Genomic DNA, 14,158 nt, shown 5'->3' on the forward strand with positions numbered 1-14,158 from the left:
ACACAGAGCACCTGGTTATCAATGTGAATTGTTTCTTTCTCCTCAGCTTTTTCATCACATATTACTAGGGAAGAGGAGATTTGTATAGTAGCCTGAATGGCTTCATGGTTCAGGATGCTGACTCACATCAGACAGAGACTAGGGTTCCAATTCTGGCCCAGCCACTTCCTGGCTGTGTTGCCTTAGGGAAGTGAATTGATCTGTCTGAGCCCCTGTCTGCAAATGGGGAAGCTAATAATGATAACACCTGCTTCATGGCATGGTTCCTGTAAACTTGCTGGCACTTAGTAAACGCTCAATAAACGCTAGATAGCATTATGTTCTTTCATCATTCAGTGGGAGTCTGCAAAGGCTGGTGGGCGGATGGGAGTGGGTCTAAAGCCAGGGCACAGGGGTCACTGTGCGCCCGCGCTCAGCGGCTCAACCCGCAGCCAGAGGCCGCCCTCAGCTCGCAGGATGATTTCTGGCTTCCTGCACGGCTCCATGTCGTCTGGCAGGAAGCGAAAGCGCAGCAGCGTAAGCGCCAGGGCCACCTTCATCTCCGTCATGGCGAAGTTCTGCCCGATGCAGTTCCTGGGGGTGGAGTGGGGACTCTGAGTTCGCCCAGGACCCCCATCCGGAACCCATTGCACCTGAAACCTGCCCCGGGACCCCCACCCTCACCCCGATCGGCCTGAAGGGCAGAGGGGGGTATAACCCTGCCGAGGACCCCGCTGTGGGCTCTCGCATCCCCTGAGCCTGGCCCAATTCCAGCCCCCAACTCAGACCAGCAGACAGCGGACGGGGTTCGGAGCACAACCCTGTTCTAAGGATCTTGTTCAAATCTCTGCCCCCCTGAAACAGCCGTCCCACAAGTCAGACACTCGGGGGGTGGGGGATATGACGACATTGCCTCCTATACTCTCAACACTCTCATCCAGTCTCCGCCTCAGACCCCCGCGGGCCTCACCTGGGCCCCACAGAGAAGGGAATAAACGCCAGAGGTGACCTCTCCTGGGAATTTTCTGGGTCGAAGCGGAAGGGGTCATAGACCTGGGGATGGGGCAAGATAGAGCTGCTGAGTGGGATCTCTTGGGAATCACAGCCACCCCCAGAAAAGACAGATGTGGGCACAGTAGAGGGAATGTCTGATTTGCCCCGTCAGGACCCCTCCCCCTCACCAGGTCCCAGGATGGAGAAGGGGGAGGGGCAGTACCTCATGGTCCGCCCAGACTGACGGGTTGTGATGAATCCCAAAGATGCTGATGACACAGCCGCTCCCTGTTGGGAGGAGGGGACAGTCAGGACAAGGTCCAAGCTGCCTGAAGGGACCACCACCCCACCCAGGAGCCTCCTCTCCCTGCCACTGTGAGCATTTTTGGGGATGACCCGGCCATCTGGGAGCACAACGTCCTGGGCACAGTAGTGGGAGATGGTGGGGGATGGAGGATACAGCCTCAGACTTTCTTTGATGCACATGGTGAGGAAGGGCAGCTGGGCCAGATCCTCCCTAAGGAGCACCCCCAACAGTTATCCAGGGAGCAAACACAGCCCTATTTCTGCCCTGTGACTCCCTCTTACCATCTTTCTTTGACCCTTAGGCCTATAACAAAATAAATTCCAGATGAATCCAAGATTTAAGCACTAGAAAATCAAAGTCACAAAGTGCTAGAAGAAAACTTGGCTGTTAATTTTAGAAGGATCTGTGAGTAAAATGTAACACTCGGAGGGTAGCCTTAAAATGTGAACACATTTGCATGAAAAGAAATTTTAAATTATATAATGAGCTAACAAAGCAGGGGGAAAAAGTCTCCATAAAGAGCCTGTAAGGTTATTTGAATAAACAAGATCCCACTTCACACTGTACAGCAAGATGATGTAATATAAAGGTGTCAATTATTTCTAAATTAACTAATGTATTCATTGCAACCTAATAAAAAATGTAGCTGGATTTTTTTGTAAGTTGACCATCATATTGTAATTGGAAGAGTTGATGTTCATCAAGAGTCAGGTCAATTTAGGAAGGAAAGGTAGAAGACATAAACCCAACCTACCTGGTATTGAGACCTATTACAAAGGCATAGTGATACTAGTGAAATAAAATAATTTTTAAAGCCAGGGTTCTGTTGCAAGAACAGGAAAACAGACACATGGAACAGAGAGCTCAAAGTCAGGCACATAAATAGGTGGGTAGTTGGCGTCTGGTAAAGGAGTGTCCACACACCCCTGGGCGATGGATAGATACTTTGGTAAAAGGTGTTCAAACAAGTGGTAATTTGGAAATAGAAAGAACCAGATCCTCGTCTACACCATACACAGGGTGGAATCTCTTCCTGTATGAGAAAGGCAAAACTATACGGTTAAAAGTTGGTAACAGAAGAGACATTTTTGTGATCTCAGAGTAGGAATTCTTAAAACCACAAAAGCCCAAAATGGGAGATCAAAAAAGAAGAAAGAAATATGCATAAAAATAAGAATTTCTGTGTAATAAAAGACACCATGGACGGAATCAACACTCCAACAAGAGATTTGGATAAGATGTCCACGATCAATATATAGACCTAAAATAATATCTAGATCTAGAACTGTGTCTTGAATAGGTAATGTATTCCTGAAAATCAACAAGAGAAAGGACAAGTCACCGGAGGGAAAAGTAGGCAAAGGATAAGATCTGAGAATTCAAGGACGCTCAAACACAGGAGATTTAAGAAGGGATGCTCAAAGTCACTGGTTATCAGAGAAGACGAAATTATCTAACAATGAGATGTCACGTCACATCTATTCGAGACAAGAATTAACAAGGTAGGTAATGCTAAGTGTTGGCTAAGGTTTGGGGGAGAGTGGCCTCATGCCCTGATAATGGTGTGGACAGGGCTGCCATTCTGAGGGGCAACTGCCAGTATATGGTCAAGGAAACACGATGCATGTTTTACCACCCAGCAAGCTGGCTCCCAAGTGTGTATCCCAGAGAGATTCTCGGACAGGCAGACAAAGAGACATGTACAAAGATGTTCATTGTACTGGAGAGATGGAAGCAGCCTGGGTATCTAGCACTAAGGGATGAGAGAAAGGACTACATGATGGTTAAAAGCAACAAACTAAATGTACTTGGAAGCGTAGATGGCTAATAAAATCACAGTGCTCCGTTTCTGAACAAGGTAAGAACCAGCACAAGATCTGGGATATAGGAACATATTTGCAATTTGCAATTTGCATATTTGCAATGGGGATAAATGGGAAGAAATAAATATTGTATGAAAAAAGCAGGAAAACTTGCCATGAATTGAAGAGCATGGTTAACTCAAACCTTGGCAGCTGAGGTCCCAAAAAGTAATTAATTAAAATTTCCAAGAGTATTTTTCAGACTAGCTAACCTGAGTATAAAGTCGAAATGGAATAATAAGAACTCAGAAAAATTTATAAAAAAAAAAGTAATGAGACAGAACCAACTTTATCACATATGAAAATATTTTAAAAGTATGACAATGAAGACTTCTTTGTGTTTATATGTGACTAATAAATAAACCGACACTTCACAGAGAAAGAAATATGTATAGGTGACCAACAGGTGAACACAATGCTTACCTTTACCTGTACTTAAAGTGATCTTCAATAAAATAATGAAGAATTTCATGGCACCTCTCAGATTGGCAAACATTTTAAAATTTCATTTAATGGCAAACATCTTCCAGTTTGTGAGGATAAGAAAAAATTGAGATTCTCAAAATCTGTGTGTAGCAGTGATTTTTCCAAGAGCTATAAAATTGTAAAACTCAAATGGTCTTTGGTTCAGCAACCGTGCTTCTAGGAATTTGTCCTGCAAAGATACTCACATGTGTAAGTAATGGTCAGTGTACAATGATGTTGACCACACCGCGTTTGTTATAGCAAAAGGCTGGAGACTGCACAAATGTCCACTAGTGGGGGAATGTTTTGATATGGCACATTCATACAACGGAATCCTATACGGCTATTGAAAAGGAGGAATAGGTGTCGCTCATCCCATCGTACTCTGGAGGGTAAATCAGCACAGAAATGCTAGCAGGAAATTTGGCAATATCTACTATAATTGAAAATATTTGCATGAATGTCTCCAACAGAGGGGTGAGTCAAATAAACTCTGGAATGCTACGCAGAACTCAGAAAAAGCTCCATGACACATTGTTGAGTAAAAAGAACAAGTGACTATTTTTTATGACAAATTGATAGCTCTAGAGACCTCTCAGAAGATGGAAGAGAGGATTAGGCTTGAGGACGAGGGTGACAAAAGTGAACCTAATTTTTCCTCCAATGTTTTGTTTTGTAAAAAAAAAATGGGGGAGCTTGTTCTGATGATTCATTTTATCATTCAAAATTAATGTTTCAAAACTTTGTTTTGAAAACAAGAAAAAGATTCTGAAGCTGTATTGTCAACACGCCTGCCTGAGTGCCCTGCCTGTACTCCCAGGTGTACCGAGACAGAGAGCATGAGAAATGGGCTAGAGGACAGAGAATGCAAACAGCTGAATGGGGGCGTAGACCCAATGCTGTCTGCAAGGACACAGGAAGCCATTGATGGCAGGAAAAGAATTGGGATGCTGGCCTGAGAAGGAAGCCTATATTCATTGTAACCCTTTGGTACTGTTAGAATTTTTACCAAGTGCATAATTATTTTGAAGTTGGGGGAAGCATAAAAATGACCCTCTACTTCACAGGGTTGCTATACTAAGCGAAGCCTTGAAGTGATGGCCTCACCCCATAACGTGTGTCCAGTTCAGCTCCTCCTCCTCATCCCTCAGCCACTGGCCCAGAAACTGTTCTCTGGACCTGCAACCCCCATCTCATCCCCTCCAGTTTGCCCCCATAGCCACAGAGAGATATTTCTCTCCTGCTCAAACATCTCCCATGGTTCCCCATTGCCCTCCAATGTTAGTCATGGAACTCCCTTCAAGAAAGACTTTGCCATCCAGCTGTAGGGATTTCGGTGAGTCCTCCAACTACAGGATCTTCAGGCTCTGCTGCACCATGGAAGCCAAGACCACACTATCTTGAGCAGCCCCCAGCCAGTGACTGAACTTGGTCATTCACTAGTGTCTCACTGTTTCTGCCCAGTGTCTGACTTCCCTAACAATAGCATCCGTGCCCACTTTTAGCTTTTATCCAACATCAGCTTCTCAAAGGACTTGAATGGACACCCATCAGGTTAAAGTCCAATCTCTTTATATGGTTTCCAAGGCACCCCAACGGGGGCTTCTATTACCAGTTCCAGCCTCATCGGGAGCCCCTCCCTGTGCCTCACGCTGTGGTTTCACAAGGATTCAGACCCTTTACTGCTCCTCATCCCCCAAACACACCAGACTCCCTGGGGCGTGCCTCCATCCTGCCCTTTGCACGGCTGTCCCCTTCAGTGGAAGCGCTGTCCCGTACCCACCCCAACGTGCTGAATTTCCATGTACTGCTTCCTTCCCCAGCCTCTCCTCTTTTTCCTTCTGCCCCAGCTTTGACCTTGTAGATGGACCCCGAGTTAGAAAAGGGAAGGCAGTGCTGAAGTGTTTACTGAACAAAGAGACAGAGGACTTTTACCCATTAAGATTTTTGTAAATCCGTGGAACACACTGTAGGTGTGAATTAGAAGGAAGAGCAAAAATTAAGGAGGGTGAAAGTCTTGGGAAAATGCAACTTTAACCAGAAAAGCAAGCGGGTGCAGGAGAAGGTTGTTAACTGAATACATGCTGGGAGGCATCTGCCCTACACACATTGTTACTAATTCTCCAAGCAGCCCTGCAGGGTAGAAATTCCTCCACATTTGCAGAGGAGAAAGTGGTTCAGAATGGAATATTGCTTTACTAATGTCACATACCAAGTTATTGGGGCAATAAATACGGACCCCCAGATCTTTCTGCCCCAAAGCCTGCAAGCTTTTCCTTGGCAGCCAGGCTGGGTACCAGGCCCTGCTTCTGGGCTCTGCTCCTATTGCCACTAGGCAATAATGGCAGAACCAGGATAAAGGTCTTCCCTTTCCGCACCTGGGCAGCAGAGCCATGGAGAGCGGCTCAGGACCAGACCATGAAGACCTGCACTCACCATTCGATCTCTTTAGGCTCGCGGTCCCTCAGGAGCTCTTGTACCTCCTGCCGGCAGCGCTCCTGGTGTTCTGGATGCCTTGCAAGGTTGTACAGGACCCAGGAGATACCACTGGCCATGGTGTCATGGCCTGAGGGGCAGCCAGGCAAGCTTGAGTCTCTGGGCTACTTCAGAACCAGGGTGTGGACAGCGCCTGAGGTTCAGGCTCTCAGGGAGGTTGGGAGGAGGGAGAGGATGGGCAGAATGGAGTGATCCAGGGTCCACCCGTCAAGTCCCTGGGATGGAGAGACCCCTGTCCCCGTGGTATCCCACACTGGGACCCTCATCCGCAACCAGGAAGGTATCAGCCTCTGCTCGTATGTCCTCGTCTGACAACCCCTTCCCATCTTCATCCTGAGGACAGAAGGTGAAACCCTCGAATCACACCAGCTCCGAGGGCACCTGAGTCGAACTGGAAACGTTCCTGAAGACCCATCGTCCAAGCAGGATGCCCCATCGTCGTCTCTGGAACTTCCCCACAGGCTTCCTCCCAGGTCCCCTGCCTCCTGTTGGTCTCCCCAAGCAGCAAACAGGAGTCACCTCAAAAACTTATCTCTGTGCATGCTACAAATCCAATAAAGGGCTGATAACCAGACTCTACTTAGAACTCAGGAAAATCAACAGGAAAAAATCAAACGACCCTATCAAAAAGTGGGCAAAGGACATGAACAGAAACTTTTCCAAAGAAGACAGAAGAATGGCCAAAAAACATATGAAAAAATGCTCAACATCTCTAATCATCAGGGAAATGCAAATTAAAACCACAATGAGATATCACTTATCTCCAGTGAGACTGGCCTTTATCAAAAAGTCCCAAAACAATAAATGTTGGCGTGGATGCGGAGAGATAGGAACACTCATGCACTGTTGGTGGGCCTGCAAACTAGTGCAACCTCTGTGGAAAGCAATATGGAGATACCTTAAAGAGATACAAGTAGAAGTACCATTCGATCCAGCAATCCCACTACTGGGCATCTACCCAAAAGAGCAAATGATACTGTATAAGAAAGACACCTGCACCCAAATGTTTATAGCAGCACAATTCACAATTGCAAAGACGTGGAAACAACCCAAGTGTCCATGAATACATGAGTGTATTAATAAAATGTGGTATATGTATACCATGGAGTGCTATTCAGCTTTAAGAAACAATGGTGATATAGCACCTCTTGTATAGTCCTGGATAGAGCTGGAACGCATTCTACTAAGTGAGATATCCCAAGAATGGAAAGACAAGCACCACATGTACTCACCATCAAATTGGTATTAACTGATCAACACATAAGTGCACATATAAGAATAACATCTATTGGATGTTGGGCAGGGGGCAGGGGGGAGGAGGGAGGAGGAGACCGGTATATGCATACACAAAGCACCACCCAAAGGATGGACATATTTGAAACTCGGACTTAGGGAGGGAGGGGGGGCAAGGGCAACATATGTAACCTAAACATCTGTACCCCCATAATATGCTGAAATAAAAAAAAACAACTTATCTCTGATCTCTCCCTCCCTTCCTCAAGTCCCTTCCGTAGCTTCCCAGTGCCCTCTGAATCAAGCTGAAATTGTTTGAGCTGACATTTGACATCTCTGTCTATTCTGCCTCATGAATTCAGATCCCAGAGAAGCCCACCTTGGCCAACAGGAGCACATCGATGAAGTCCAAAGTCTTGGACCTGGTCTTGATCTTGAGGAAGTCGTCAACACCCTGAGTGGCAAGAGTGCGGCGCCATTCCTGGATAACGGGCACCGTGAAGTTGTGCACCAATTCGCAGGCCCTGCGGAAGCGCTTCCCACTGGGAGTGAGGTAGTACAGGAAGTCCATGTGCAGGAAGATCTTGTACCGTTTTAATATGAGAGCACTGAGCTCCAAGACAGCAGCAATATATTCACTGGGACTCCTGCGGTACCAGATCAGAGAGAGGAAGCAGCTCATTAACACACACAAAACCCTGGGATCACCTCCCAGTCAGAATCCCAAGAAGCACATTCCATCCAGAACAAAAGTGTCCTCGAAGCCCACTTCTCTCTCCGCCTCCCACTCTCTGCACGCTGCCTCACGCTCCAGGTCCCCAGGGCACAACTTGGGCATCATGCTGAGTTTCTCTCTTATTCAACACACGGTCCTGTCCATTCTCCCCCGGTTTCTCCCAAATCTGTCCCATTTTCTCCACCAAGCTCAGACCTCCTCCTGTCCAGGTCTCTCTCCATTCTGTCTCTGCATAGCAGTCAATCCTCTACAGAGTCAAACGTCCAAGCTCAGCTCTGACCATGACTGTCATCTACTCCATGGCTGTCTGGAAATCTTGGATAAAGTTTATAAACTTTTTCCTGGCTCTTCAACATCCTTGAGACCTAGCCATCACCTACATCCCCAAACTCATTGGCAAGGTGTCTCCTTAACGCCTGTTGCACGTGCTCTGCTCGTCCTAGCCTCCTTGCCTTCACTCACACAGTTCCACCCACCTGGAAGATCTACTCATTCTCTCTCCTATTCAGTGTCCTTCAATGCCCAGTTCTGGCCCACCTCCTCCAGGAAGGTTCTTTTGCTTGCTCTGACCAGTCATCTTTCCCCCATCTACTCCCAAGTTCCCAGGCAGTTGGGAAGGACTCACTCCTGACAATTGCTGTCGAAGCTGAAGATGCATTTCTGCAGACTGTCCAAGGTCATGAGGCTGATGTGCTCAAACATGTCCAGACAGACACTGCCCTCTGAGGCCAGGCGCTGCCACTTGGCCTGGCCAGAGAAGGGGACAGAGCTGGAGCCAGGCCCTGGATCCCCTGAGCCCCTCCCCAACCCCAACCACCAGCATGGACTCCCAGAACCAGCCTTCTGGTCCTCTGCCCCAGGCACCCACCCCCAGGGAGGACCAGAGTTGGGTGGGAGAGGAAGTTGTTACTATTAGGAGATGAAGACCCCAAGGCTGGGGGTTAGGAGACCTGAATTCAAGTTCCAGCTGTGCCTCCTATGCTCTGAGTGCCTTTGGCCAACTCATTGCCGCCCCGGGTCCAACCTACTCACATCTTCAGTACAAGTTAACTTGACCTGCTTTGTTGCCAGATACACCAGACTGGGACCCCTGCCCTCCATCCCTAGCTCACTTACTAGCTGGGTGAACTTGGGCGTGCTCCCTCATCTCTCTGACCCTCAGTTTCCTCACCCATCATGTGGCCACCACAGTCATGGGTACCTCACAGGGTTGTGAAAGTCAAATCAGACAACATATATCATGGAATCAGCATGTTTTTCTGGTATGCAGTAAGTGCTCAGTAAATGTTGGCTCTCATTATCATCCTCCACTTTAGTATAGCAGCAGGTGATGGCATAAATGTCCCCAATTTTTCATCTCTCCCTATATCCTCAGCCTTTTGCAATGAGACTTTGCGTCTCCTTCCAGTGGGAGGCAGAACCTATTTCTCTACCTCCTCAATTCCGGCTGGCTTTGGGACTTGCTCCAGCCAGGGCAGGGAGGTGGCATCGTGATGTTCCGGTTCTGAATGTTTCTGCGCACTCTGTGGAACCCAGGCTCCACCACATGAGCAAGCTCAGGTTAGGCTACGGGAGTATGGAGAACAAACGCAGGAGTCCAGTTGGCCCACCAAAGCCATCCTAGATCAGCCTACAGCCAACCCACACATGAGACAGAGCTGAGCTTGGATCCGCAGAGCGTTCTGCCAGACCCGCTCATGACCACAGACCTAAGAGGGAGCCCAGCCGGGATGAGAAGAATGGCCTGACCTACCTGTCCTTTCATGGTCAATAACAAACACTAATTCTTTCAAGCCAGTGAGGTTTAAAGTGTTTTAAGAGTCTTAAAGTTATGCAGAAAGAGTTACTTTGCAAATTTCACCATCATCGTCCACACTCAACAGTCCGCAGGGCTTCTGTGAGAAATACTGAAAACTAATGTCCTCTGAGCACCTACTGTGTGCCAGGGACATGACTCACTGAGTCATCTTAGCTGCCCTTGACAGGGGAATTTGTTATCTTTATAGATGGGGAAACTGAGGCTGGAGGGGGAAGAGCTATGGATCCAAAATCACCCATCACATCCAGGTCACTAGACCAGGTCTCTCTGGGCCTCTTCGCCCCTGGGTTTAAGGAACTCACGTGCATGATATTCAAGCTTTTGTTGAAAATGGTCACATAGGGCTTCAGGATGTTGAAATGGAAGGTGGGTGTCAGCATGACACGGCAGTGTTTCCACTTGTCACCAACACTCAGCAGGAGCCCCTCCCCTAGTAGGGCAGCCAAGGGCAGTGGGCAGAGGCAGCACCTTCTCCTGACCCCACAGGCTGTCCCCACCCCATTCACCTGCAGTTACTCACCCAGCCAGGGCTTCAGGAACTTGCTGAAGACCATGTCCTTGGGCCTGACGGTGTCTGACAGAAGAAATAGACCCTCAGAAGCCATGGGAAGGAGCAGGTGGGAACTTTAGAAGTGAAGGGTGGGCTCCCAACCAGGGGTTTCCATTCCTCATCCTGCCCGGCATAGAAAGAATGAGGCCAGTGGTGTCCAGAACATGATGGCAGAGGGGTGACGGTGAGGTGGGGGCTGGTGAGTCCATGCAGGGAAGAGGAAGTGGCTGAGGGAGCAGAAGGAGGGAGGGACCTGGGTACTGCAGGGGTCACATAGCAGCTTGGGGCAGGAGGGGCTTGAAGCCCTCAGATGTGCCCCGGCACCCACCACCACAAGCCCTGCGTGGTACCTGAGGCATTGAGGACAGACCGGACGAAGTCAGGGTGGCACAAAGTGACGATGGGGAGGGTGGGGCCCAGCCACTTCATAAAGCCCTGGGGGTAGGTGGCCACCAGCTGAATCACTTCCCGCATCCCCTGCTCCGTGTTCATGACCTGCAAGCAAGACAGAGCCGTCACCTCCTGTGATGGATAATTTCAGGTGCCAACGTGACTGGGCTAAGGGTTGCCCAGATAGCTGGTAAACATTATTTCTGCATGTGTCTGTGAGGGTGTTTCCATGGAGATTAGCATTTGGATTGGTAAACTGAGGAAGGAAGATCTGCCCTCACCAGTGTAGGCAGGCACCATCCAACCCATTGAGGGCCCAGAGAGAACAAAAAGACGGAGGAGGGGACTTGGCTTTGTCTCCCGGAGCTGGGACATCCACCTTCTCTGCCCTTGGACGTCCGAGCTCCAGCTGCTCTGTCTTTCAGACTCTGGGACTTACACCAGCAGCCTCCAAGTTCTCAGACCTTTGGACTCATAGTGAATCAGTTCCTTGGTTTTCTAGTTTGCACACAGCATACCCGGGACCTCTCAACCTTCATAATCACCTGAGCCAACTTCCACAATAAATTCCCTCTATCTCTCGGTACCTCGATCTATATATCTTACTGATTCCAGAGGGCTGTGACTAACTTGCTACCCCAAGAGGAGCCACAGCAGGTCCCCCTGCAGCCTCCAGACATGGCGCAGCCTCTGCAGGGACTGGCGTGTCCAGGTTCTGCACAGACAGAGGGAATCTCTGCTTCCTCCTGCTCCTTCCCTATCAGGACTGTCTCAAAGTCCCACGTGTGTGCCCCAGGGCCCACAAAGAGGCCCACCTTGGATGGAGAAGATGGATTTTCTCATTTTGGGAGTGGTTCCAGCCCTGGGGGCAGCTACAGAGGGAGGTCCCCAGAGGGCAGCAATGTGACCTCAGGACTTCAGCATCAGGGCTGGTTTCCTGCATCCTCCCCAGTCACAGACAATGGGCTCCCAGTTCCTCCAACCAAGAAGAGAGAGTCTGCAGACCTGGGATCTTTTTCATGCCAGCCTTGGGGAGCACGCAAAAACATGGGCTCAACTTAAGCCTGGCCTCAGCCAATCCCACAGGCGGCTCTGAAACATCAATTGCACCACGAGGCTGTAACTCAGCCAGAAACTGTCTTCAGCCTGAGGTCACAGGCAGCTCCAGACCATGCCTAGTACAACAAGGATGTGGGCTCAGCTGATGTCTGTCTGCTGCCTGATCCCTGGGGAGCCCCTGAGGGTGTGTTGCATCACAGAGCTGCACCACTCAGAAGCAAGGAGAACTGGGCATTTGCACACCCCTAGCCGTCAGTTACTGGCAGCAGGATCCCAGCCTGCCCTGGGAGTGGGGGATTCAGGCTCCCGGACGTCTCTGAGCAAGCCCCCATCTCTGCATGTTCCCATGGGCTGAGAGCGGTTCTCAGAATTAGGGGACAGCCGTGAATAGTGGGGACCACACTCACAGCAGGTGGCAGAGGGTGCCCTGGGCTGTGGAGGGCTCTGGGCAGGACACCAACAGCATCTACCACAGACACATGGAGAGAGGTAGAAGGAGGGACAGACAGAGGCAGGCGCAGACAACAGCTGACAAGGCTCTTCTTCTGGACACTTCCCTCTCGGCTTCCAGGACAGCTCCATCTCCTGGTTTCCCTCCCACTTTTCCGGCAGCTCCTCCTCTGATATTTCACTTCTCCTCCACCTGACCTCCAATAATGTTGGAGTTCCTGGGTTCAGCCCTGCACCCTCCTCTTTTGGGGCTCTCTCATTCTCCCCGACCCCAGCTTCAGTCCCCTTCGCAGCCCTGGAACCCCAAAGCCCCCACTGCAAGCCACTTTCTGGGAAGCCCCCTGGACAGCCCAGACCTCCCAACTCAGGGTGGCTCAAACAGAGCTCTGTCATTTTCCTGCAAGCTGCTTACACACCCTCCACGGCTCCCCACCGCTATCTGGGTTGAACCCCATCCCTACCTCCCCTCTCCCTTTTCTCTGCCCTGATCACTATGGTGGCACCAATTCTCTTCCTTGCTCAAAAGCCAGGTGCTCGCTCTCCAGCCTCCAGGCGGTGGGGTGGGCTATCCCTCCACATGGAACACTCTTTCTCATCTTTGCTTAAAAAATTCCTACTCATCCTTCCAGACCCACTTCCAACAACACCCCTCTCCAGGAAGCCCACATGCCTGGCCCCATGGCAGAAACCTTGATTCCTCTCAGGGCTCCCCAAGCCCCTGTCTTTCCCTGGAACCAGCCCTGACCACACAAGATTTGGGGGTGTCTCAGTCTCTCTAGCTCTGGGTCCCCAAGATTGGGGGTGCCTCCAGGGCAGAGCCTGGGCTGAGTCTCCCCAGAGATCCCCACAGTGGGGGTTGGCAAGTCAACGAGAGAAAGGAAAAGATGACCAAGGCGCCCAGAGCCGCAGGGACCTGGGTTCTGCAGGGGCCACGCACGAGCTGGGCAGGGAAGGCTGTCGAGTTTCAGATGGTGCCGCGGCCCCACCACCAGGTGTTCCAGGGGGTCATTATGGCGTTGGCAACAGACCAGGCACTGTTGGGGTGGCACAGACTGATGAGGAGGAAGATGGAGCCCATGCACCTCTTAAAGCCAAGGGGATAGGAGGCCAGCAGCTGAGTCAGGACCCTCAAGCCCTGCTCTGTGGGGGTGACCTGCAAGGTGGCTGTCACCTCCCCAGAAGGAGCCACAGCCTGTGCCCCCTACTGGCTCCAGAGGCGGGTGGCCTTTCCAGTGAACTGCGTGTCTGCATTCTTCGCAGATGGAGGGAATCTCTGCTTCCTCCTGCTCTTTTCCTCTCGGGACCAAGGAGCATCCCAGGAGAGAGGGAAAGGAGCCGTCTCTGCCCACGGAGAGGATCCCTTGGCTCACAGGGTAGGGTTTCCTCATCCTGAGAGAGCCTGCAGCCCGGGGCAGCCCCGGGTGAGAACCCCGGCAGGGGAGGCTGGCAAGTGGCAGGGAGCCTCGGGGCTCTGCACGCCTGAGGTGGTCACTGGGGCAGAGGGGGGAGCTCTCCTGCAGGTGGGGCTGGGCAGGGCAGCAGGGCCTGGCCAGGCAACATTTATGCCTTATCCTCAGAGTGATGGGTTTTCATCAAGTAGTGTCGTGATCTGAGCTAAATTTCAGAAAAGTCTCTGCGGGGCTGAGAAGAGAGTAGACCAAGGCGTCCAGGTAACAGATGGCAGCGTGGGGGGCCGGGGGTAACAGGAGGACCCAGAGATGGAACCGATTGAAGGGAGATTGTCCAGTCAGCACTGCCAGGCATGCTGAGGAACTGGGTGTGTGAGCGATAGAAAGAGGGGGCGAGGGGACCCCAAAGC

The 14,158-nt window shown here is 50.4% G+C and overlaps 1 pseudogene; it reads right to left on the reverse strand.

Moving 5' to 3' along the window:
- Positions 1-395: 395 nt before the first annotated feature.
- Positions 396-14,158, reverse strand: part of LOC105825742 — a 15,320-nt pseudogene continuing 1,557 nt past the window's right edge.

Source organism: Propithecus coquereli, unplaced genomic scaffold (assembly GCF_000956105.1).
Source record: "Propithecus coquereli isolate 6110/MARCELLA unplaced genomic scaffold, Pcoq_1.0 Scaffold816, whole genome shotgun sequence".
Classification (NCBI taxonomy): domain Eukaryota; kingdom Metazoa; phylum Chordata; class Mammalia; order Primates; family Indriidae; genus Propithecus; species Propithecus coquereli.